Source organism: Chiloscyllium punctatum, chromosome 8 (assembly GCF_047496795.1).
Source record: "Chiloscyllium punctatum isolate Juve2018m chromosome 8, sChiPun1.3, whole genome shotgun sequence".
Lineage (NCBI taxonomy): Eukaryota > Metazoa > Chordata > Chondrichthyes > Orectolobiformes > Hemiscylliidae > Chiloscyllium > Chiloscyllium punctatum.
Window position 1 is genome coordinate 44,648,711 of NC_092746.1, and position 27,507 is coordinate 44,676,217.

At 43.2% G+C, this 27,507-nt stretch overlaps 1 protein-coding gene across 1 annotated transcript in view; it reads right to left on the bottom strand.

Annotated features, from left to right (window-relative positions):
* Nucleotides 1-27,507, bottom strand: part of slc25a13 (solute carrier family 25 member 13) — a 258,563-nt gene that overhangs the window by 197,429 nt on the left and 33,627 nt on the right. The gene's annotated exons all lie outside the window — the stretch shown is intronic.

Below are 27,507 nucleotides of genomic sequence, written 5' to 3' on the forward strand. Positions count from 1 at the left end.
AAAAAGAAATTTCATCAGTAGATAACAATATATTTGGAGGCTTTAACTTCCAAAGTCATTCTAAACTCTGAACTCCTATATTATCATTTTTAAACACAGTTTCCTTGTCCATTTTTCAATACAGTAACTTGTTTTATGCAATAACTTGCAAGTTATCACTGTCAAGGCCAGTATTAATAGTTCATCCATAATCACCCTCAAAAAAGTAGTGAAGAGCATAAACTGTTTTCTTGAACACTTGCAGTTCATTTGTAATAGATACGCACACTACTGTTCAGAAGACAGGTCCAAGATTTTGATTCAGGAACAGTGATATCATTCCAAGTCAGGATGGTCAGTGGTTTGGAGTGTTCAGGTAGTGGTGTTCCTATATGTCTGCTGTCCTTCAACCTAGTGGTTAGCACAGACCAGAAATCTTAAGTGAATCAGCACATAAACAATCTAACGACAAGAGCAAGTCAGAGGTCAAAAATTGAAAGTAATTGACCTCCTCAAAACCACAAAATCTCTACACCATCTCATTCATTCGCAGCCCCTCGCAGACAAGGTTGGGTCTGTTTCACTCTCAGGGCAAGTCCATAGGTGGCTGTAGAGACTGATGTGACTACTGCAGGGTCTGCTACACTTGGGCTCGGTGATCGTCACAGGAAAGGGTGGGATGGGGCAGGATGGGGCGTTGGTGTGACAGCACGTTCATTTCACTGTTTATGCCTGGGTTCCACTTTTTCCTGATGGGAAGCTTCAAGGTGCTCAATGCATTCCTATATGCTCCTTCTCTACTTTGGATGGTGTTGAGCCAGTGATTCCCAGGTATCTCTGGGAATGCCACACTTTGCCAATGAGGTCTTGAGGGTATCACTGAAGCACTACCTCAGTCTACGTGGGGCTCGCCTGCTATTTCGAAACTGGGAAGCACCTGCTTAGAGAATCTCATCTTGGCCATGGAGACTGTAGGCTCAGCCCATTGTAGACAATTAAGGGTGGTCAGTGTCTCGATGCAGAGGATGTTGGCCTGGTTCAGGACATTGGTGTTGATGCATCTTTCATCACAGTGGATTCACAGGATATTGAGCAGGCAGTGTTGATGATACTGCTCCAGCACCTTGAGGTGTCTGCTGTAGACAGTCCATGTCTCAGAGGCATATAGGAGTGCAGGAACCATCACAACTCTGTAAACCATGATCTTAGCGTTGGATTTGATGTTGATGCCTTTTCTTCAGTCAGTTAGCACTCTGGAGGCAGTGCTAGATCGCTTCATGAATATTTGCTTTGGCCACAGGACATTCCTGAGGTACTGGATGTGGTCAACGTTCTCTAAGGCCTCTCTGTGGACCTTGATAATCAGGGGCTTCGCTGAATAATGCCAGGCCAGGTTGGAGGACCTTCATCTTGCAGATTTTCAGGATGACACCAATTATTTCATATGTCTCAGTAAAGGTGCTGACGATGGCCTGGAGATATCGTCTGAGATTACACACACACCAGCGTCATCTGCAAATTGCACCTCCATGACACTGGTTCGGGTGACTTTAGTTTTGGCTTGAAAGTGGTAGAGGTTGAATAATTTCCTGTACGTTCTGTAAGTTAGCTCCACTCCATCAGGCAGCTTGTTGGCAGTGAGGTGAAGCATTGCAGCGAAAACAATGTTGCATGATGACATAGTACTTGACACTGGTCCGTGGGCCGCACGGTGGCTCAGTGTTAGCACTACTGCCTTACAGCACCAGGGACCAGAGTGTGATTCCAGTGTGTGGAATCTGCACATTTTCCCAGTTTCTGCGTGTGTTTCCTCTGGGTGCTCTGGTTTCCTCCCACAGTCCAAAGATGTGCAGGATAGTGAATTGGAAATGCTAAGTTGCCCATAGTGTTCAGGGATGCGTAGGTTAGCTGCATTAGTCAGGGGTAAATGTAGAGTAATACAGTACGGGAAGGGGTCTGGGTAGGTTACTCTTCAGAGGGACAGGGTGGACTTGTTGGGTCCACAGCGTAGGGATGCTATGATTCTATCAGTACCACAACTTCCATTTTGTCATGGAGCAGGCGAAGGAATGTATCAAACTTCATGGCAACCAAACTGGAGAAGGATGCTCCATATTGCCTCCTGATTGAGGTATTTTGTGAGGTGGAAGAAGGCCACATACAGAGGTAAGTTATTTTCCTTGTATTTCTTCTGTGCCATAAAAATCATGTCTGTTGTGCCCCTCCATGACAGAAAGCCACACTCACAGGGTTCTGTTGTCAATCAGTGTCCTTGAACGCACCCCACAGCATGCTACATGCTATGAGCTCAGCAACACCCCAGCTCTGAACGAAGTAGGGAAGACTTTCCATCAGCTTAAGAACAACAAGGCTGCAGGAACAGATGGTAACCCTGATGACACATTGAAACGCAGAGGCAAAGATTCCTGCTGTAGCTACACACCCTCGTTTGCCTTATCTGAAAGGAGGAGAGCATCCAGAAAGAGCTCGAAGATGCCACAGTCATAGCTATTTTCAAAAAAGGAACAAGTCTGACTATGGTAACTATAGGGGGATCTCACTCCAGTCAATCATTGGAAAAGTCATTGCCAAGGTCCTCCTTAACTGTCTCCACCCTATGGCTGAGGAACTCCTCCTGGAATCGCAAATCTACACCATAGATCAAAAGTGTGACAGTCTCCACTTAAATGAGTGCAGCTCAAACAACACTGACAAAGCCTGACAAAACATCAGAATAAACCAATATCCTTGATTGACAACTCCACAAAATAGTAACTCCTTCAATGACCAATGCAGTTGCAGCAGTGTGCAGATGCACTCTAGAGATTCACCAAGCCTCCTTAGACAACACTTTCAAACCAATCCAGATCAAGAGTAGCAGATACATATGAACATCACTAACTGCAAGCCTCCCTCCAAGCTACTGACCATCCTGACTTGGAAATATTTCATTTCTTTCTTGTCTCTAGATCAAAATCTTAGAACACCCTTTCTAATAGCACTGCGGGTATACCTACATCAAATGGTCTCTAACAGTTTGAGAAAGTAACTCACCACCATCTTAAAGTTAATTAATGATGGGCATTAAATGCTAGTCTAAATCCCATAAATGTATAGAAAGAAATAATCTATGAACATCACCACTTATGACAGAGGGAAGGTGGTTGGACCAAAGACACTACCAAGAAGAACTGTCGTAGTGATGCTGTGGAACTGAAATGACTGATCTCCAAGAACCACAAACATTTTTCTCTGACCCACGTTTGACTCCAACCTGGCCCCCACTTGACTCCCACTAACACCAATTTTGCTGGGGCTCTTGAATAACTGATTCAGTCAAATGCTGCCTAATACCAAAGTTAGTCAGACCTCACTACTGGTGCTTGTTTGAACCAAGGCTGTAATGAAGTCAGGTACCAAGTCATCCAAATGAAACCCAAACCAAGCATCAGTGAGCATGTTACTTCTTTGCAGCTGCCACTTAATAAAAGACACGCACCAACCCCCTTTCATCACTTTGATGATTGAAACCAAATAAATGGATGGTAGTTGGTGGGTTGGAATTGTCCTGTTTAACTACACTGCTGCTGCAGCCAGAAGACACCTTCCTCGTTTAAGCCTCAGAGAAACTTGAGATTTTAAATTAAACTTAATCAGCAAATCTTGCTTAAATGCTAAATGCAAATAAATCTAGATTTTAAAGGAATATTAAGGCTTAAATCTCTCACATAACAAATTCCTAAGCTTTCCAATCTGTATCACCTGCATATATACACTGTACTGACTGGATTCCAAGTCAGGATTCATGACTGTGAATATTAGATAAAGTGACAGTGTTCCTTCATCAGAAGTCAGGTGCTATTTGTAATCTTCATGGTGAGACCGAGAGGAACAGCCAAGCACTACATCTTAAATATCTAAAAACAAACTTCAATAACGTGAGGTTTGGGATGAGGGAAGTGAGAATTAGGTGGAAACAAGAGGTCCATTATCCAGATAACAGGCTGAGGGTAAGTGGAACAAAGTAAGGTGCATCATCCATGTTCCCAGAGATGTCACCTCATCAACCCCCTGAGCACTATCTCTTCCAAAGGGGTCAAGACATATTGGTGCTCCTGTTCCCTTCTGCCCACTGCAAGGAGAGGGAAGTGTATCAGCATTTAATGCATTGCGTGGCACACCCACTGTAGCTAAGATGTGAAGCTGCAAGAATTAGGAATAAGTTTGGCAACATTGATATTTGTGCAAGCGAATTTTTGAGCATCTGGTTATTAGGCATGCATACGAAGGTTTTAATGGTTGAGTAATGGGCCTATGTGCAATAAGAAGCATGAGACTGTATAACCAGTGTCTGTAACTTGAGTGGATCTTCCCTTTAATAACAACAGGCTGCCTTGAAGGAGTGTTTAGTTCTATCTCATGTTAATCAAGCATGCACACACTTTGAGCATGCAGTCATTCAGCAATGCACTTTGCTCAAGACTGCATGCTACAAATATGTTGATGAACAGGCAGCACAACATTTACGTGTTGCTTGCCTTTATGGGATTGTGTGTGGAGTAATGATCCGCACATTCGATAACAGGCCATGATAAAATCCAAAGGGAGAAACTTTAAGAAAGAAACAAGTTCGTAGAATACTTCCGAGATATTTTCTTAGAGTATCACATTCTGGAAATGACCAGACACCATTGTATTAGACTTGATACAATGTAATATGATAGGATTAATTAATTATCTTAGAGTAAAGGTACCCCTAGGAAGCAGCAATCACAAAATGTTTGAATTTTACATCCAGCTTGAAAGGGAGAAGATTGGGGCCAGGACAAGTATTTTAAACCTAAATAAGAACTCCGTGAACTTGAAAGCTGAGTCACCTGAAGTGAACTGGCATTCTTCGCTAGCAGATAGATCAACAGAGAATAAGTGCTGACATTTCAGAATAGTCAGCATAAATACATTCTTACTATAAAAGATAAATTCTAAATGGAAGACCCACCATCTATGATTAACTAAAGAAGTTAGGGTAAAGCTGAAGGAAAAAGTATACATCTGCTCAGAGATGGTAGATCAGACAACTGGCCAAAATAGCAAGAATAGCACAGAATAATTAATCAGTAGGAAGAAATTAACATATGAGGGAGGTTAGTTAGGAATGCAGAAAGAGAGATAGCAAGAGTAACTGATTAGGCGGGGGATCAATGGTGGTTTGGAGTGGATGGGAATGTAGAATTCAAAACACTGTTTATTGAATGACAGAGCAGGTTTGAGGGGTCAAATGGTCTACGTGCATAGTTAAATACTTGAAAAGCTAAAGCAAGTGTTGGCCCCTCAGTACACCTCAGTCCAACACCGGCATCTCCAAATCATATTTAACCAATGCAGTGTTTTTTTGAAAGATCAATATGCATTGTCGATAAAGGGGAGCCTGTAGATGCACTACTGTAGATGTACCACAAGGGATCTGTACTAGATTAATCTTTTACATAGCAAATGAATGACTTGGATAAGGGCAGCAAAGGCATTCGCAGATGACAGCAAGTTCAGGAAAGTTCATTGTGAAGAAGTCATAAGAAGATTGCATAACTGTATAGATAGAACAAGTGAGTAAGATTTAGAAAAGTGATAGATGACATGACTGAAGTTATAATATGTTGAGTAGTCATGATAGGGGGACATGGAAAGGATTTTTCCTCTTGTGGATCAGTCCAAATCTCAGAGGCACCAATTTAAAATTAGGGGTCATCCATGTAGGACAGAGCTGAGGAGAATCTTTTTTGATTCAATGGGTTGAGAGACTTTAGAACTCTCTGCCTCAAAATGCTGGGGAGGCACATCATTTAATATTTCTAAGGAAAAGGTTCTCGTTAGGAAAAGAATCAAAGGTTACTGGGGTAGATGGGAATCCAACCAGAGGGTGCTAAGATATCGCTTGTTTGTGTTCTATGAGTGAACACTGCAGTCAGCACGGGTGTGAAAGGTATTGTGGAAGACCATCCCTGTGATAAGCAGGAGGAAGACCATCCAACTAGAGAATGCAAAGACATCACTTGTTTGCGTTCTGGAAGTGGACTCTGCAATCAGCAGCACAGGTGTGAAGAACCTAATGAGGAACAGTTAGCCCCAAACATTCCATTTCTGTAGTGTTTCCATCCCTCCTTCCTCCTCCAACCCAGAAAAACACACACAACACCAGATTATAGTCCAACAGGTTTATTTGGAAGCATGAGTTGTCGGAGCACTGCTCCTTCATCAGGTGGCTATGGTGTATAAGATCGTAAGACACAGAATTTATAGCAAAAGTTTACAGTATGATGTGACTGAAATTTTATGTTGAAAAAGACCTGGATTGTTTCAGTCTCTCATCTTTTAGAATGGGCATGATGGTTTCAGTGCTTTCATATGTAAATCGCAAAAACTTTTAAAAGTTTACATTCTCAAGTGAACTTTACCAAAGGTGTCATGTCAGCCCAGATAATGCATTTAAGGTGTGAGCTGCCCTGTGAGAGATTGCCTGTGCTACAATGGTTAAACTGATTCTAATCTTTAAAAAACAGATTTACCAAATCTTACATGGATTCATGCAGTTTTTAAGCAAAGTAACATGTAATTCTACAAGTACAAATTCACCTCACAAACTTATGTGTGTGTGTGCGTGCATGTGGGTGCGTGTGTTTGGGGGGGGGGGGGGGGGGGGGTTTGGAGTGTCTGTGAGAGTTGTGTGCGTGCACACACGCATCTGTCTGTGCATGTGTACACTGCAATGGGGTCACCTGTATTGTGACATGAAACCCAAGGTCACGGTTGAGGCCATCTCCATGGGTACTGAACTTTGATATCAGCCTCTGCTCAGCTACTTTTCATTGTTGCCTGTCCCTAAGTCCACCTTGGAGAATGGTCACCCAAAGGTCAGAGGTCAAATATCCTGAACTGCTGAAGTGTTCTCCGACTGGGAGGAAACACTCCTGTCTGTTGATTATTGTGCAGTGTCTATTCATCCGTTACCGTAGCCTCTGCTTGGTCTTGCCAATTTACCATGTCTCAGGGCATCCTTGCTGCAGCGTATGAGATAGCCAACATTGGCTGAGTACCCGTCCCGTACATGGTGGGGAATGTCCCCACGCGTAATGGTGGCATCCATGTCAACAGTCTGACACTTCTTGCAGCGCCCACCGTGACAAGGTCCAAATCCAGAAAAACAGAGGGGCAAGGTTCAGAGAAGAGACAGAGCATCACGAAAGGAAAGTTGGCAGCGAGAGTTCCAGCACGTGATAGAACACAAGCCTAAATAGTTTCTGGAAACTGTTGCTGGTGAGCGACAGCTGAGTTTTGAAAAGTTGTTAATGGAACAGAAAGCAGCAGAAGCGAAAAAGGAGTATTTGACATTGTGAGGATTAACTAAATTTAAGCGGTAAATGGCAGGAGAGCTCCAAATCGTAGTCTGCTCCTCTTGCTCAATCTGGGAAGCCGGGCATGTTTCCAGTGTCCGGGACCAAGCAGGGTGTCCAGCTGCAGCTTCTGGATGCCAGAGATTTAGAGTTGGAGCGGTGTCTGGGGACACAGGGGAACAGTTGCAGGGTAGAGAATGCTGTAGTTAGCATATATAGAGAGGCAGTCACACTGCAGATTTAGGCTCCATAGGCAGGAAGGGAATGGGTGACCATCAGAAAGAGCAGGGCAGCTAAGCAGGGAGTACAGGAATCTCCTGTGGCTATTCCCCTGCAATACAGATTTACAGTTTTGGCTACTATTAACAGGAATGGCCTCTCAGGAAATAACAGCAACAACCAAATTTGTGGAACTGCTGTGGAGGTCAAACTGCAAGTTTTGTTGAGGGTCAGGCTGACCTGAGGAGGGCAACCAGCACTAAGGGTTTATTTTTAAATTAATTCATGGGACATGGGTGTCGATGGCTGGACAATATTGATGGTCAATCGCTAGGTGCTCCAGAGAAGTTGGTGGTGAGCTGCTTTTGTTGCAGGTCACTTGCTGTGGGTTGACCCATAATGCCATTAGGGAGGAAATTCTAAGGTTTTGACCAAACAACAATGAAGGAATAACAATACATTTCCAAATCAGGATGATGAGTGTCTAAGGGGAACTTGCAGATGGTGGTGGTACGATGTTTTTTGCTGCACCTCCCTTCTAGATGGAAGTGGTCATGGGTTTGGAAAGTGTGTTCTTTTTTTAAATTACACTAAATCTTGTGGATAGTACACACTACCTGAGTATCAGTAGTGGAGGGAGTGAATGTGGTGCTAATCAAGCAGACTTAGTCCTGGACAGTGTAATGATGCTGCTCCTTTCACAAGGTTATGTTGTCCTTGTTCTTTGTTTATCCCCCCAGAGAGGGAGTGAAAAACAGACTCTGAAAAGTCTAAATTGAAGGGGTTTAGGACCAATTTGATTATAGCTAACAGATATGGCCTCAAGTAAAAGGCTTTCAAGTTTAAATAAAACACCTGTATAACAAAAGGGGAGTGGCCAACTCTCCCAGCTCAGATTTTCTCAGGTTAGTTTGGTTTGGTTTTAGCATAGTAGTCGTCTGAAGCTGCTGTACCCAAAGAAGCAGGTCCATGCTGATACACTCTCTCTCTCTCTGATTTCCCTCCTGTAAAACCCTGTGTTTGATTTTACTTTTTGTGCCAAGGGACGTTAATGGGGACTGTTGCAAGTATTTGGAACAGCATAATTAAATTTGATTGATCTGTTGGATTTTCAGATTTGTTGTTATTCTGTATTCTGTTGCTTGTGTTTAATTTGGTAATCTTGTAAACAAATTCTTTTTGTTTAAGGCTAAGGGGGGTGACCAGCTGCATCACTGCTAGAATATCCGTACTACATCTGCTTAAAACAACTAGCAAAGTTGGGGTCTGGGCTACTTCTTGAAATATCTTGAGGGGGTCTGGCTGGTCCATAACAGAATGGGGGCTCCTTGCAGGATTTGTTCTATAGTTGCAAAATGGGATTAGGGTTGTTGGACGTGAAGACAGTGAGTAGTAGGTGTTGGTGTCTTTTGTTCAGAGTATTAAATTTGGTTGGTTTAAATGCTGCTTGGGATGGCAATTGCTCTCAGTGACCAACAGTTTTCTGGGAGTGGAAGGAGAGACTCTGAGGGTTTTTGCAAAAGGTAATTAAGGTCACACTGCTGGAATTAGCAGACAAGCTGGGGTTAGAGCTGTCTCCTTCCATAAAGGAAAGGAGAGACAATTACAGCAATACCTCAGCATTCAAATTTGCTAGAATCGCTACCAGAAACTTTAGAAGTCTTGGACAATCTCCCAGCTCCAGAATTCCTGTTACTAGCACGTTTTCTTGCAATAGCCCTTCAGATGTGCCTATCTCATGTTTCAACAGCACAGATTAAGAGAATTCTGTATCTGTTAATATTAGCGATTATAATAGCTGATTTACAGGTACGAGTGCTGACTACTATGGTTGAAAAGCCAGTGGAAACTCAGGCAACTCAACTATTGGGGAAACATATCCTGGGACTTTTCCAGACTCTGTAGTAATGAGGTCACAAAGTCACCAATTGAAACAGGAGTGATTAAAGAGAACAGGTATGAAAGATTTGTGGAATTAGTAAAGACAATTGATGCACACTTGGAGCAAATAGATGACACAGAAGATAAATTAACTGAATTACAGCAGAAAGATAAAAATTTAAAGCAATGGTCTCAAAAGGCAAACACAAAAATAATCCAAATGTATCCTTGAATGTTATAATCTAAAAAAAATGATGGCTTAATGAAGAACGATACACCATCACATATTCAGGCAGATGAGAAATGGGCAAGGTTCATCAAGTCATATTGCCAGTGGATTATAGAAGAGAAGTGAAGCGTTGCAAGTGGTGCACAAGCTACTAGTTGGGTGTCAATTAGGAGTGAGAAAAACTCAAGCTGAAGTACAAAAACATTTTTACTGGCCTGGGCTGCAAAAGGATGTAGCTGAAATTTTGCCAGACATATCAGATAATTGGAAAGTGCATAACCTTTCATTACATTTGAGGAATCTCTTCCCAGAGTCTTAATTGATTGAGGTAGGGTCCTAGGCAAACAAAAAGTGGGAATCAGTATTTGTTAACAATGATGGATGTATCTATTAGATTTCTAGAGGCTCTCTCATTATGCAATATCACAGCTAAAAGAATTGTAAAAGGAGTTACTCAAAAATTTCGCTAGATACAGACTACCCAGAGATACAATCAGATCAAGGGTCAAACTTCACATCAAGATTATTCCTAAACTATCCATTATTCCAGAAGTAAAGCAATTTAAATCTACTATGTACCATCCAGAGTTGCAGGTGGTGCTAGAAAGGAGGAATCAGATATTAAAGACCAATGTTGAGAGCTTATAGTCAAGACTATCCAGATGATTGGGATAAGGGAATTCCGATCAGTGATGCACCCAAATGAATCAACCAAATTCAGTCCATTTGAATTAGTTTTTGTGCATAAAGTGAGAAGAGCGCCAAAATTGATAAGACAGAATTCAGAGACCACATATTTGGACAATGTGTCAAATTTTAGGGAACAATTGAATAGAGCAGGGGCGTTGGCTAGGTAGCATTTAAAAGTATCCCAGCATTCCTGAAAGGAAGCAGACAAGAAATCAAAAACTCACAATTTTGCTTAAAGAGATAAGGTGTTAGAGTTACTTCCAGTGATAGGTGAACCTTTAGAAACTAGGTTTAATGCACCTTATCAAATTGTAAAGAAATGGAATAAGGTGAATTATTTGATAATGACTCCAGACAGGAAGAAATCTCACAGAGTGTGTCATGTCAATATGCTCAAAATGTATTTTGACAAGGAAGGAAAGCCTAAGGAGATTATGTTATTCATTTCAGCACAGAGTAAAGAGCCAAGGCCAGAGGATTCTGAATTGGACATTCCTCCCATTAAACTGGACAATGAGGAAGTTGTCAAAATTGAGATAAAAGTTATTGAGTTACCTTCCAGAGGAAAGCAGAAATGACCTAAAAGAGTTATTACTATCACATAGGGAGATATGTGGAAATAAGCTGGAAAGTACTAACCTAATTATGCATGATGGAGAGATAGGAGATACTGTTCTCATAAAGCAACATACTTATAGACATAACGCTGTAAAATTGGCAGAGGTTCAAAAGGAGATTGAACGCATGTTCAAAGATGACACAGTTAATCAGAGTGAGTTACAGTGACTGGAGCTCACAAATAATAATGGTGCCAAAATCAGGTGGTACCCAACGGCTTTGTGTGGACTATCGAAAGTCAATGCAGTTACAAACACTGATGCATATATGATTCCACGTTTGGAAGACTATGTTGAAAAAGGTGGGACAAGCAACTTATATTTCGAAGTCGGAATTGCTCAAAAAGATACTGGTAGCTATCTTTGTCATAAAGACCAATGATAATTTTGGCTTTTATAACAAACAAATGGCCTGTATCAGTTTAAAGTCATGCCATTAGGTAAGAAAAATGCGCTAGCCAGAGTTCAGGGACTAACTGATGAGGTCACTGCCAGATTGTCCAACTATGTTGAATATGTAGATGACCTGGTGATTTTTAGTCATATTAAAGGAACATTTGCAACATTTCTCAGATTTGTTAGATTGACTTCGGAAGGCAGGATTGATGATAAACCTGGTTAAAAGTGAATTTGCCAAAGCCCAAGTCACCTTCCTGGACCATGTCACTGAACTTGGAAAAGGGGCCCCACAGACTGCAAAAACAAAGGTAATTGGGCAGTTTCTGATACCATTGACAGAAAGAGCAGTCCTACAGTTCCTGGGAGCAGTAAAAATCAATGTTTTGGGCAAAAGCCCTTCATCAGGAATAAAGGCAGAAAGCCTGAAGCGTGGAGAGATAAGCTAGAGGAGGGTGGGGATGGGGAGAAAAGTAGCGTAGAGTACAATAGGTGAGTGGAGGAGGGGATGAAGGTGATGGGGAGGGTGGAGTGGATAGGTGGAAAAGAAGATAGGCAGATAGGACAAGTCATGGGGACACTGCTGAGCTGGAAGTTTGGAACTGGGGGGAGGTGGGGGAAGGGGAAATGAGGAAACTGTTGAAGTCCACATTGATGCCCTGGGGTTGAAGTGTTCCAAGGCGGAAGATGAGGCATTGTTCCTTCAGGCGTCTGGTGTTGGAGGCCCAGGGCTTCCATGTCCTCAGCAGAGTTGGGGGGGGGGGGGGGGGGGGGGGGGCTGCAGGGGAGTTGAAATGTTGGGCCACAGGGCAGTGTGGTTGATTGGTGTGGATGTCCCGGAGATGTTCCCTAAAGCGCTCTGCTAGGAGGCATCCAGTCTCCCCAATGTAGAAGGAACTGCATCGAGAGCAATGGATGGACTTCAACAGGTATCTCTCTAGGAAACTGAACATTCAACAGCAGAAATATTCGACAGTTAAGGAAACTTCGAACTTGGTGTTGGCATTACAACATTTCAATGTTTTAGATACATTATTGGTAATAGAAATCATCTGCAATGACCATAACCCATTGGAGTTTATGCAGAATTTTAGGAACAAAAAAATGCCAGATTGTTTAGATGGCGCTTGTTAACAGCCATTCAATCTGAAAATTGTGCATGTGGCAGGACATGAAAACATGATTGCCAACACATTGTCGAGGCTTGAATTAGAAATGGAAGCAGCTGGTGGCAGGGGTACAACAGACGGAAACAGAATGCAGTTATACATGTTTGCATGTTTATAATCAATGTAATGAATGTGTGTGTTCCAAAATACTAACAGTGAAATTAAGGGCTTTTAAAACGAAGCCATCTTTGGATATTGATGGAATTTTTGTTTTTAAAAAAAAGGGGGTGGGAAAAAGGTGTGATGCTGCTGCTCCTTTAAGAACGTTATGTTGTCCTGGTTTTTCTTTCCAGAGAAGTCACAAAAGACAGATTCCGAAAAGTCAATGTTGAAGGGTCTAAGGGCCACTTTGATTACAGCGAACAGATACAGCCTCAGACAACACGGTAGCACAATGGTTAGCACTGCTGCCTCACAGCATCAGAGACCCGGGTTCAATTCCTGCCTCAGGCAACAGTCCATGTGGAGTTGGCACATTCTTGCAGTGTCTACGTGGGTTTCCTCCGGGTGCTCTAGTTTCCTCCCACAGTTCGAAAATGTGCAGGTTAGGTGAATTGGCCATGCTAAAAATTGCCTGTAGTGTTAGGTGAAGGTGTAAATGTAATGAGTCTGGGTGCATTGCTCTTCGGAGGGTCAGTGTGAACTTGTTGGGCTGAAGGGCCTGTTTCCACACTAAGAAATCTAATCTAATCTACAAAAGGCTTTCAAGTTTAAAAAAAACTGTATGATGAAATGGGAGCGGCCAGTTCTTCCAGCTCAGCTTTTCTCTGGGTCTAGAGTCAGAGTCAGAGTCAGATGTACAGCATGGAAACAGACCCTTTGGTCCATACCGACCAGATATCCCAACCCAATCTAGTCCCACCTGCCAGTACCCAGCCCATATCCCTCCAAACCCTTCCTATTCATATACTCATCCAAATGCCTCTTAAATGTTGCATTTGTACCAGCCTCCACCACATCGTCTGGCAGCTCATTGCATACACGAACCACCCTCTGCATGAAAAAGTTGCCCCATAGGTCTCTTTTATACCTTTCCCATCTCACTCTAAACCTATGCCCTCTAGTTCTGGACTCCCCGACCCCAGAGAAAAAAAAACTTTGGCTATTTATCCTATCCCTGCCCCTCAATTTTGTAAACCTCTAAAGGTCACCCCCCACCCCCAGCCTCCGACACTGCAGGGAAAACAGCCCCAGCTCTTCTCTCGACAGTTCAAATCCTTCAACCCAGGCAACATCCTTGTAAATCTTTTCTGAACCCTTTCAGGTTTCACAACATCTTTCTGATAGGAAGGAGACCAGAATTGCATGCAATATTCCAACAGTGGCCTAACAGTGTACTATACAGCCATAATATGACCTCCCAACTCCTGTACTCAATACTCTGACCAATAACGGAAAGCATACCAAATGCCTTCTTCACTTTCCTATCTACTTGCGACTCCACTTTCAAGGAACTATGAACCTGCACTCCAAGGTCTCTTTGCCACTCCGAAGCCAATTTGCCCATCTGATCAAGATCCTGTTGTAATCTGAGGTAACCTTCTTCACTGTCCACTACACCTCCAATTTTGGTCAGATCCTTGTGGCACTCCACTGGTCACAGGTCTCTCGTCAGAAAAACAACCCTTTGAGCCAGTTCTGTATCCAAATGGCTAGTTCTCCCTATATTCCGTGAGATCTAACCTTGCTAACCAGTCTCCCATGGAGAACCTTGTCAAACGTCTTACTGAAGTCAATCATCAATCCTCTGTTATTTCTTCAACAAACTCAATCAAGTTTGAGAGACATGATTTCCCAAGCACAAAGCCATGTTGGCTATCCCTAAAATCAGTCCTTGCCTTTACAAAGGCATGTACATCCTTTCCCTCAGAATTCCCTCCAACAACTCACCCACCACCGACGTCAGTCTCACTGGTCTTAGTTCCCAGGTTTGTCCTTACCACCCTTCTTAAACAGTGGCACCACATTAGCCAACCTCCAGTATTCCAGCACCTCACCTGTGACTATTGATGATATAAATATCTCAGCAAGAGGCCCAGCAATCACTTCCCTAGCTTCCCTCAGAGTTCTAGGGTACACCTGATCAGGTCCCAGGGATTTATCCACTTTTACCTGTTTCAAGACATCCAGCACTTCCTCCTCTATAATACGGTCATTTTTTAAGATGTCATCATCTATTTCCCTACAGGCTATATCTTCCATATCCTTTTCCACAGTAAATACTGATGCAAAATACTTGTTTAGTATCCCCCCCATTTTCTGCAGTTCCACACAAAGGCCGCCTTGCTGATCTCGGAGAGGCCCTAGTCACTCCCTAGTTATCCTTTTCTCCTTGATGTATTTGCAAAAACCCTTTGCATCCTCCTTAACTCTATTTGCCAAAACTATCTCATCTCCCCTTTTTGTCGTCCTGATTTCCCTCTGAAGTATACACCTACTTCCTTTATACTCAAAGGATTCACTTCATCTATCCTGTCTATACCTGACATATGCTTCCTTCTTTTTCTTCACCAAACCCTCGATTTCTTTCGTCATCCAGCATTCCCCTATACCTACCAGCCTTTCCTTTCACCCTAACAGGAGTATATGGTCTCTGGATTCGTGTTCTCATTTCTGAAGGCTTCCCATTTTCCAGCTACCCCTTTAACTGCGAACGTTTTCCCCAATCAGCTTTCGCAAGTTTTTGCCTAATATCAAAATTGGCCTTTCTCCAATTTAGAACTTCAACTTTTAGATCTGGTCCATTCTTTTCCACCACTATTTTAAATCTAATAGAATTATGGTCACTGGCCCCAAAGTGCTCCCCCACTGACACCTCAAGTCACCTGCTCTGCCTTATTTCCTCAAGAGTAGGTCAAGTTTTGCACCTTCTCTAGTAGGTACATCCACATACTGAATCAGAAAATTGTCTTATACACACTTAAGAAATTCCTCTCCATCTAAACCTTTAACATGGCTGTGTTTGGAAAGTTAAAAATCCCCTACCATAACCACCCTATTATTCTTACAGATAGCTGAGATCTCGATTAGATTAGGTAGATACCCTAAAATGTGGAAACAGGCCCTTCGGCCCAACAAACCCACACCGACCCTCCGAAGAGTAATCCACCCAGACCAATTTCCCTCTGACTAATGCACCTAACACTGTGGACAATTTAACATGGCCAATTCACCGAGCTTGCACATCTTTGGAGTGTGGGAGGAAACCGAAGCACCCGGAGGAAACCCACGCAGACACGGGGAGAATGTGCAAACTCCACACAGACAGTCGCACAAGGCTGGGATCGAACCTGGGACCCTGGTGCTGTGAGACAGCAGTGCTAACCACTGAGCCACCGTGCCACTCCTTACAAGTTTGTTTCTCAATTTCCCTCTGGACTACTGGGGGGTCTATAATACAATCCCAATAAGGTGATTATCCCTTTCTTATTTCTCAGTTCCACCAAATAACTTCCCTGGATGTATTTCTAAGAATATCCTCCCTCAGTACAGCTGTAATGCTATCACTTATCAAAAAGGCCACTCCCCCTCCTCTATTGCTTCCCTTTCTATCCTTCCTGTAGCATTTGTATCCTGGAACATTAAGCTGCCAGTCCTGTCCATTCCTGAGCCATATTTCTGTAATTGCAATGCTATCCCAGTCCCATGTTCCTAAGCATGTCCTGAGTTCATCTGCCTTCCCTGTTAGGCACCTTGCATTGAAATAAATGCAGTTTAATTTATTCATCCTACCTTGTCCATGCCTGCCATGACTGTTTGACTCGCTTCTGTTCTCAACTGTACCAGTCTCAGATGGGTCTCTTCCCTCATTATCTCCCTGGGTCCCACCCCCACACTTTACTAGCTTAAATCCGCCCCAGCAGCTCTAGCAAATCTCTCTATCAGTATATTCCAATTTAGGTGCGATTCATCCCTCTTGTACCCCAAAAGAGATTCCAATGATCCAAAAATGCGAATCCTTCTCCCATACACCAGCTCCTCAGCCATGCCTTCATCTGCTCTATCCTCCTATTCCTGCCCTCACTTGCTCGTAGAACTGGGAGTATTCAAGATATTAGTACTCTCAAGAGATCTATTTTTTAAATTCCTGCCTAACCTTCTAATCTCTGTTCAGAATCTCAACCTTTTGCCTTGCTGTGTCATTGGTTCAAATGTGGACAATGACCTCTTGCTGGCCCCTCTCCGCCTGGAGAACATTCTGCACCCTCAGATATCCTTGATCCTGGCACCAGGGAAGTAACACCATTCTGATTTTTTGCTGCTGGCCACAGAAATGTCTGCCTGTACCTCAGACTAGAGTGTCGTCTAACACAGTTGATCTCTTGGAACTCAAATGTACCTCTCATTACATTAGAGCCAGTCTCAATACCAGAAATATGGCTGTTCATGCTACGGTCCCCTGAGAATCCATCACCCCCTACACTTTCCAAAACAGCAAACTTGCTTGAAATGGGGATAGCCACCGAAGACTCCTGCACTGACTGCCTACCTCTCTTATCTTTCCTGGAGTTAACCCATCTATGTGACTCTACCTGAGACTCTCCCACCTTCCTATAACTGCCATCCATCACATACTGCTGCTGTTGTGAACTGCGCATTGCCTCTGTCTCTCCAACCAATCCATTCAAATTTAATAGGATTCGCAACCAACAGCATTTATTGCAGATATAATCCACTGTAACCCGTAAACTCTCCTTAAACTCCTACATCTGACAAGAAGTGCATATCGCTTCTACTAAAGGCCATTTTGGCTCCTTCACGATCTACAGACCCAGAAAGTAACAGTCTTATTCCTTTACAAAACATTGCTCCAGGTTAACATTATTCACTTATCTGCTTCTGTGCAGTGACTTCGCCCAAACAGTTCCTCCAAGATCAGTTGTGAATTTCACTGTTCGATGTTCCCAGATGTACTCCGATGTTTAGCGATCCATGAATTCAAACAACAAAGGCAGTAACTGTGCAGGTTCTCTGTGGTGTCAGTTTCTCTCTCTCGCGCACTGACCTCACCATGTAATTCCTTTGTCAGTTCTTCTCCCTTTTAAAACTGCTGTTTTGACTTTCACCCCCCCTCCCCCAAAGTACCAAAACAATGCAACCGCATACAAAACAGTAATTGTGCTCCTGGAATTAGAGGAAATCACCTCCAATACCTAAAATATCAAAAAAAAAGCAGCTGTTACAGCCAGAAATTTTTCCCATCATCTTGGATTAGCCAGAATCCGGTGCTCGGTTTGCATTTTAGCATAGACGTCATCTGAAGCTGCTGGACCCAAAGAAGCAGGTCCATGCTGGTCCTCTGATTCCTGTCCCGTAAAACCCTGTGTTTGATTTTACCGTTTGTGCCAAGGTGTGTTATTGGGGATTGTTGCAACAATTTGGAGCAGCATCATTAAGTTGGGATGATGTGTTGGGTTTTCAGATAGGTTAAGTTATTCTGTATTCTCTTCGGCTTGTGTTTCAATCAGCAATCTGGTAAATAAATTCGGCTTTCTTTAAAACTAAATGGTTAGACCAGCTGCATCATTTGTGGAATACCCGCTTTACACCTGCTTAAAGCAACTTGCAAAGTTAGGGTCTGGGCTACTTTCTTGAAATGTTTTGAGGGCCTCTGCATGGTCCATAACAATGGTTTCAAGTTTCATGAGTATTGACGGAGCTGCACCCATCCAGGCGTAATTTAATCCTACACACTCCTGACTTGCACTGTGTAGATGATGGCTGTTGTGTCACCATAGTCTTACCAGACCACAGGGGCTGCTCCCTTATTACAGAGAAATGACGAGGGGTGATTTAACCGGAGGGCCACCAGACACCAGGCAAGGGAAGAGGTTGAGCAGGAGAGTCCTTCATGTAACCTCAAACCAGTGATGGGAATTGAATCCACGCTGTTGGGCTCACACAGCTCTGCAAACTAACAATCCAGCCAAGTGACTGAACAAATTCCCATAGATAGTGAACAGACTTTGAAAGTTAGGAAGTGATTTACTTGAAGGAGTATTCCTGAGCCTCTGACATGCTCTTATAGCCACTGTGTTTATGTGGGGAGTCCAGTTGAGTTTCTGGTCAAGGGTAATCCGCAGAATTTTGATGGTGTGGGATTCAGTGATGGTAACACCATTGAATATCAAGGAGTTCTGATCAGATGGTCTCTTATTGGTGATAATCATTGCCTGCCATGTTATTTGCCATTTGTCAGGTCAAGCCTAGGATTTCCAGATCTTGTTGCAATTAAAACAGACTGCTTCAGTTTCACAAGACTCATGAATGGTGCTCAACATTGTGCAATGAACATGTCCATTTGTGACCTTACGATAGAGGGAAGATTTATGAAGATGGTTGGTCCTACTACCCTGAGAAACTCCTGCATACTTGTCCTGAAGTTTAGGTGACTAACTTCCAACAACCACAACCATCATCCCACATGCCAGCCATGAAACCAAATACTGGAATGTTTGGCACCAATGCTCAGTGATTCCAGTTTTACTACAGCTACTTGATGCCACACTCTATCAAATACAGCCTTGATGTCACGCTCATTTCACTTCTGGAATTCCATTCTTTTGTCCACGTTTGAACCAAAACTATTATGAGGTCAAGAGCTAAGTTACAATGGCAAAACCCAAATGGAGCATCACTGAATAGATTATTGCTGAACAGGTACTGCTTGATTGCGCTGTTGATGACAACTTCCATCATTTCACTGATGATCAAGAGTAGATTGATGGAACAGTAAGTCGGCTGGGTTAGATTTGTCCTACTCTTTATGTATAGAACATACCTGGGAAATTTTCCACATTGTTGGGAGATGCCAAAGCCGTAAGTTGCTAGGGGATAGCAAGTTCTGGAGCACGAGTCTTCAGTATTACTGCCAGAATGTTGGCAGGACCCATAGCTTTTGCAGTATCCAGTGCTTCCAATGCTTCTTAATATCACATTGAGTCTTCAGTCAATTTGATTCACTCCATGTAGAAAAGCCCAGCACTGAAGATGGGGATATTGTGAGTCCTCCTCCTCCAGTGAGTTAATTGCCCATCACCATTCACAACTGGATGTGGCAGAATTTGATCTAACCCATTGGTCATGGGATCATATGCAAGTGGTCCTGTTTAGTAGCTTCACCAGGTTGATCGGTTACTTTTAGGTGTGCCTGGTGCTGCTCCTGGTATGCCCTGCTGAACTAACTTGGTGGTAACAGTCGAGTGTGTGATATGCTGGGTCATGATGTTGCAGATTGTGCTGAAGTACAATTCCTGCTGTTGATAGCTCACAATGTCAGTCTTGTATTGCTGGATTTGTTCAAAATCTGTCCACTTTGCATGGTGGAATTGCCACACAACATGATGCAGTTATTCTCAATGTGAAGATGGGACCTCAACTCCACTAGGACTGTGTGGTGGTCACTTTTATCAATACTATCACTGGCATATTCATCTGCAGCCAGCAGATTGGTAAGGAGGAGGTCAAGTATGTTTTTCCCTCTTACTGGTTCTCTCACTACCTACTTCAGACTCCGTTTAGCTGCTACATACTTTAGGACTGACCAGCTCAGTGGTGCTGCTGCTGAGCCACTATTGGTGATGAACATTGAAACACACAACCCAGAGTGGCATGAGTATAAAATAAGTGTTTTTTCCAATTGTTGTCCAACAAGGAAGAGTACAGATTTATCAGTAGAGGAAGGATGGTACATGGTAGCCAGCATGAGGTGTCCTTGTCCATGTTTCACCTGAAGCCATAAGACTTCATGGCATCCAGAGTTAAATACTGAGGACTCCCAGGGCAACTTCTTCCCAACTGTACACCACTGTGCCTCGGTTGGGTCTGGTCTGCCAGTGGGTCAGGGCATTATCCAGAGATGACGATGGTAGTGGTACAATCTGTATGGATGGTAGTGGTACAATCTGTATGAGACTATCACTTGAATAGTCTGAGAGAGCTCTCCCAATTTTGACACGACACCAGCCTCCATGTTAATGAGGAGCACTTCGCTGAATCGACAGGGCTGTTTCTGCCTTTGACTTTTCCGGTGTCTAGGTCGATGTCAAGTGGTTCGTCCAGTTTCATTTCTTTGAGACTTCATTGCAAATAATACAACTGAGTGTCCTGCTCGGCCATTTCAGAAGGCAATCACATTGCTGTGGGTCTAGAGTCACATGCAGGCCAGACTAGGTGAGGATGGTAGATTTCTTTCCCTGAGGAGTATCAGTCAGATGGGATTTTTTTGACAATCAACAATACCTTTATGGTCATCAGTAAATTGTTAATTCCAGAACAGTTTTACTAAATTCAAACTCCCCCATCTGCCATGGTAGGATTCAACCTGGACACAGAACATTAGCTGAGGGCCTGGATTAATAGTCTAGTGATTACACAACTAGATCATCCCCTCCCATAAGGTCCTTTTCTTTTAATCCAATGGTTAAAAGATATGTAGTTAGGGGAGTGGTATGCTCCACCTGTGAGATGTAGGAGATTAGGGAGAAGTCAAATGCCCTTGACAAATTCTGACTGCAGAAAGTGTGTCCAACTGGAGCTCCTCTCAGACCAAATGGATCATTTGAAGCAACAGCTGGACTCACTAAAAGGAACATACACGAGGCATAAAGCTTTTTAGGTAGGAGTTTTAGTGATATGGTCACACCTAAGGTTCAGCCACATAGATGGGTGATTGCCAGGAGGGCCGGGCAATCAGTTCAAGAGTCCCTGTGCTATTCCCCTCTCAAACAGATACACCATTTTGGATACTGATTTTAGGATGACCTCTCTGGGGAAAGCAACAGCTCAGTGACATCCAATGATTGGCAGGGATCAAAGTGTAGACAAGTAGTAGAGATAGGGGACTGTACAGTGAAAGGGTACAGAAAACCATTTGTGGCAGCAAAAGAGACTCTAGGATGGTGTGTTGCCTCCCAGGTGCCAGTGTCCAGGAGGTCTCTTTTAAGAATGTCCTGTGCCTGGACAGAGGAGAGGGTGAGCAGCCAGAGGCTATGGTCCATATTGTTACTAATGACAATAGGCAGGAAGGAAGGGGAGGTCTTGTAAAAAGGGAATTTAGGGAGTTACATACAAAGTTGAAAAGCAGGATGTCCAGGGCTATAATCTCGCAATTACTCAGTGCGCATGTGCTAGTGAGGCCAGAAATTAGAAGATAATACAACTGAATGAGTGGCTAAAGAGCTGATGTAGGAGGGAAGGCTTCAGATATCTGGACGACTGGGATCCCTTCTAGGGCAGGAGAGACCTTTACAAGAAAGATGGATTGTACCTGAATTGGAAGGGTACCAAAATCCCTGCTTGTGGCACTCTGGAGTGTTTAAACTAGTGTGGCAGGGGTGGGAAGCAGAGCAGTAGTCAGCAGATGGAATGACTAAGGATGTAAACGTTAAGTCAACTGAATCTAACAGGGAGATTAGACAGAGTCAAGTTATGAACCTGGTGGAGCTGGTTGTCTGATGAGTATTTATTTTAATGCAAGGAGTGGAGCAGGTAAAGGAGATGAATGTGGAGGCTGGATAAGTACATGTAACTATGATATTGTGGCCACTGTAAAAACTTGATTGAGAGAAAGGTAGGACTGACAGCACAACTTTCCAGGATTTCGGTGTTTAAGGCGTGATGGCCAGGGATGTAAAAGGGTTACAAGAGTTGCATTACTGAATAAGGAGAATATCACAGCTGCGCTGAGAGGACATCCTGGAGGACTTATCCAGTAAGACCATTTGGATAGAACTCAGGAATAAGATTGGTGCAGTCATGATGATGGGGTTACACTATACACTGCCTAATAATCAGCAAGAGACAGTAACAGATACTTAAGCAAACTCACAAGATGACGTAAAAACAATTAGATTGCTGTTGTGATTGATTTTACCTTCCCTAATATTGACTGGGACTCCCTCAGTGTCAGGGGCTTTGATGAGGCAAAATTTATTAGGTGCATCCAAGAGGGTTTCTTGAAACACTAGGCCAACTGGGGAAAGGACCATACGAGAACTTGTACTGGGGAATGAGTCTGGTCAGAGTTTCAGTGGGGCAGCATTTTAGGAACGAAGAACATAGAACAATACAGCACAGAACAGGCCCTTCGGCCCTCGATGTTGCGCCAACCTGTGAACTAATAAGCCCATCCCCCTACACTATCCCATCATCATCCATACGCTTATCCAAGGAATGTTTAAGTGGCCTTAATATGGCTGAATTAACTACACTGGCAGGCAAGACATTCCACGCCCTTACCACTCCAAGTAAAGAACCTACCAGTGACATCGGTCTTAAATCCATCAGCCCTCAATTTGCAGCTATGCCACCTCATACAAGCCAACGTCATCATCCTAGGAAAAAAGACTCCCTGTCTATCATATCTAATATGTCTCTATTAAATCTCCTCTTTACCTCCTTCTTTCTAATGAGAACAGATCCTTGTGTCTCAGCTTTTCTTCATTAGACCTTCCCTCCAGACCAGGCAACATCCTGGTAAATCTCCTCTGCACCTTTACCAATACTTCCACATCCTTCCTGTAATGGGGTGACTAGAACCACACAATATTTCAAATGCGGCCGCACTAGCATTTTGTACAGTTGCAGCAACGACACAGCTCTGGAACTCAATCCCTCTACCAATAAAATCTAACACGTGCGTTCTTAACAGTACTAATCAACCGGAGTGGCAACTTTCAGGTATCTATATACAAGGACATACCAAGAATCTTTCCATTGACACAGTATTCTGCTTTCCTCTTATTCTTCCCAAAGTGAATCACCTCTCATTTATCTGTATTGAACTCCAGTTGTCACCTCTCAGCCAAATTCTGTAGTTTATCCAAGTCCCCTGCAACAATCTTCCATATTGTCTACCACTCTAGTGACTTTAGTTCATCTGCAAACTTACCAACCCATCGACATATGTCTGCGTCGAAGTAATTTATAAAAATGACAAACAGCAGAGGTCCCAAAACAGATCCTTGTGGTACACCACTTGTAACCAGACTCCAGGCTGAATATTTTCCATCAACCACCACTCGCTGCTTTCTTACAGAAAGCCATTTTCTAATCTAAATCTAAATTACCCTCAATCCACACCTCCCCATTTTCTCCAAAAAGCTACCATGTGGAGCCTTATCAAAGGCTTTACTGAAGTCCATGTATACCGCGTCAACTGTCTTACCTTCATCCACATGCTTGGTCACCTTCTCAAAAAACTGATGAGGTTGAGACACAACCTGCCCTTGACGAAACCATGTTGACTATGTCTAATAAAATTGTTACTTGCTAGATGATCATAAATCCTCTCTTATAATCCTTTCCAAAACTAACTGGAGTCTGGGCCAGAGGAGATCTTTGTATCCTCTTCAACCACAGGTGAGGTCCCAGAAGAATGGAGAAAAACTAACATTGTCCCTTTGTTTAAGGAGGGCAACAGAGATAACCCAGGAAATATGCTGGTGAGCCATATGGCAGTGATAGAGAAATTATTGGAGAAGGTTATTAAGAACAAGATTTACTTGCATTTACAAAAAAAATGGATTATTAGTGATAGTCAGCACGTTTGTGCACAGTGGAGGTCTTGTCTCACAAATTCAAAGGACAAAGAGGAGGGTAAGGCAGTGGATGTTGTCTACATGGACTTTACTCAAATCATTTGACAGGTTCTCTCAAGGAACACTGTTCCAGAACATTAAGTCACATCGGATCAACATTAAGTTGATAAACTGGATATAAAATTGTCTAGGTCTTTTAAGACAGAGGATAGTTACGGAGGTGCATTTCTCAGATTGCAATTCTGTGACCAGTGGTGTTCCGCAAGGATCAGTGCTGGGATGTCTGCTGTTTCTAATTTATATGATTTTAAATAAAATGTAGGTAGTCTAATGAGTACATATTCAGACAACACTAACATTAGAAGAGTTGTACATAGTGAGGAAGGTTGTCAAAGGATACAACAGGATCTGGTTCAAGATGTGGTGAAGTAGGGGAGCTGAGGCCATGGCTCATTCGCTCCTGTCAGTTTCTTTTGCTTTTATTTCTTCTTTTCATTTCAGCGCTCATTTTATTTTGTTTTCTTTTCTTTAGATGGAGAGTGGGGGTGGGGGGGGGGGGGGGGGGGGGGTGAAGGAGGAAACCTCTAGCAGCAGCAAAGACAACACCAAGATGAGGCAGACAGAGCTCCACCCTAGCCCGTGGACTCCCGTTGAGCAGGTCCTCGGCTCCGTGTTTGCAGCTAGACCTGGGTACCTGAATGAGCAGAAGCATCGGTGAAAGAGACAATGGCAGATCAGCAACAGCATCACGGAGTGCTAGTTGGAGAACAGGAGGCCTCTCCCAGCCCACGACAAGGTGGCTTCCAGCAGCCCAGCATGGCAATCCTCTTTAGCAGACTCTTCTGGTGCAGTATTTCTGTGGTCTGGTGTGGCAGTCTTGTCCTGGCATGGCATTCTCATCCCAGAAAGTGTTTTATCCCAGCTGCATGGTCAGGGTATTCTTTTGTTCCTTAATCAATTTTCCCAAGACCAGAAGCTGTTAACTGAACTGTGAAGAACTTGGTCTTACTTCTTTTTTCAAATTACATATGATTTGTCATTAACACAGACACTGTGTGGTGACTCAAGTAAAAGTACAAGTGGGAATAAACTTCTATTCTATATAGTTGGTAAGTTGGGTCCAGAAATAACAGGAGTTCAATCTGGACAGCTGTAAGGTGATGCATTTTGTGAGATCAATTGCAAGAGAAACATATACAGTAAGCAGCAAGTCCCTTAAGAGCACTGATATAAGAAGGATCTTGTTGGCAAGTCGGTAGCTCCCCAAAAGTGGCACCACAAGTGAATAAGGTGGCATAGGAAATGCTTGCCTTCATTAATCAGGGCACTAAATACAAACGTTTGCAAGTCATCTTCCAGCTGTATAAAACTTTAGTTAGGCCACAGCTAGAGTATTGTGGACAGTTCTGGTCACCAGACTATAGTCAGAGGTTGAAGACTTTGGAGATGGTGCAAAAGAGGTTTACCAGGGATGTTGCCTGGATTGCAATGCATTAGCTATAAAAAGGAGAGACTGGACAAATGTGGGATTACTTTTGCCAAAAGTTTCAGAGGCTAAGGGCAGAGACCTGATAGACGTACATAAAATTAAGAGATTTGTGGAGAATTGACGCCTTTTCCCAAATGTCAAATACCAGGAGGAATTAGGTTTAAAAGGTGAAAAAGGGGAAGCTTAAAAAAAGAGATATACGAGGTAAGTTTTTTTTAAAAAAAAAGTATAGAGTGGCATAATGGCATCATGGTCAGCACAGACATGTGGGCGAAAGGGCCTGTTCCTGTGCTAAATGGTTATGTAAGATGATAATAGGAGCAACATTAGGCTATTAGAGTCTGCTCGCCCATTCAATCACAACTGGTAAGTTTCTCAGTCCTCCTGCCTTCTCCTTGTAACCTTTGATCCTCTTACTAATCAAAAACCTATTTCTATCTTAAAGGACACTCGATACCTTGGCATCCACAGTCTTCTGAGGAAATAATTTCCACAGAATCACCATCTCTGAAGAAACTCCTCATCTCAGTTCTGAAGGGTCATCCCCTCACTCGAAGGCTGTGCCCTGGGTCCTAAGATGCCTACTAGTGGAACCATCTTCTCCGCATTCATTCTATCCAGGCCTCTCAGTATTCCGTAAATGTCAATAAGATCTCCCTCCTCCTTCTAAACTCTATCAAGGACAGACCCAGAGTCCTCAACTTCTCACCTGACAAGCCCTTCATTCCAGGATAATTCTGGCCTACCTCCTCTGGACCTCCTCCAATGCCAGTGCATCTTTCCAGAGATGAGGGCCAAAAAAAAAAAAAAATGCTTGCACAATATTCCAAATGTGGTCTGACCAGAGCCTTCTAAAGCTTCAGCGATACATCCCTGCTCATGCATTCCTGTCCACTTTAAGTGAATGTTAACATTGCACTTACCATTCTAACTGCATCTTATCCTGAAGAGAATCCTGAACTAGGACTCCTAAGTTCCTTTGTATTTCAGATTTCCAAAGCCCTTCCTCATTTGGAAAATAGTCTATGCCTAATTATTGCTACCAAAGACCATAAATGCAGTTTCTCAACTTGTATTCCATCTGCCACTGCTTGGCCCACCCTCCTTGGCTATCCAAGTCCTTCTGTAGCCTCCCCACTTCCTCAATACTACCTAAACCTCCACCTGCCTTTGTCTCATCTTGTGACAAAAGAGGTCCTCTGTTCTTTTGTTCAGATAGTTAATGTACAATATTAATAGTTGTGGTCCCAACACAGACATCTGTGGAACTCCACTAATCACCGACTACCATCCTGAAAGGGACCTCTTTATCCCCATTCTCTGCCTTCTGCCAGTCAGCCAATCCTCAACCCTTTGCAAGTATCTTCTACTCAACGATAGGGGTAGTATTTTATTTAACAGCCTCCTGCATGGCACATTATCAAAGGCCTTCTGGAAATCCAAATACTCTATTCCACCGGCTCTCCCTCATCTAACTTGTTTATTACCTCCTCAAAAGTCTAACAGATTTGTCAGGCACGACCTCCCCATGATGAAGCCAAGCTGACTCAGCTAGATTTTACCATGCATTTCCAAGTACTCAGCAAACTCATCCGTCAGGCTAATTATAAGTCAATTTCCCATCTTCTGCCTCCCTTCCTTCTTAAGCAGGGGTGTTACATTAGTCATTGTCCGATCCTCTGGGACCCTTCCTAATTCCTGGACGATCATCCACAATCTCCTCAGCTAAAGCCTTCAAGTGATTTCTCCACCTTCCGACCTTTCAGCTTTGCTAGACTTACCTCTTCACCCTGCCTGTTTTGTTGTGCCTGGCGACTTCAATTCCTCCCTCATTTCTTTGTTCTCTATTACTACTTCTTCACTTCATTTTTCAGTGGACCAAGGTCCATTGTTGCCTTATCTTTTATATA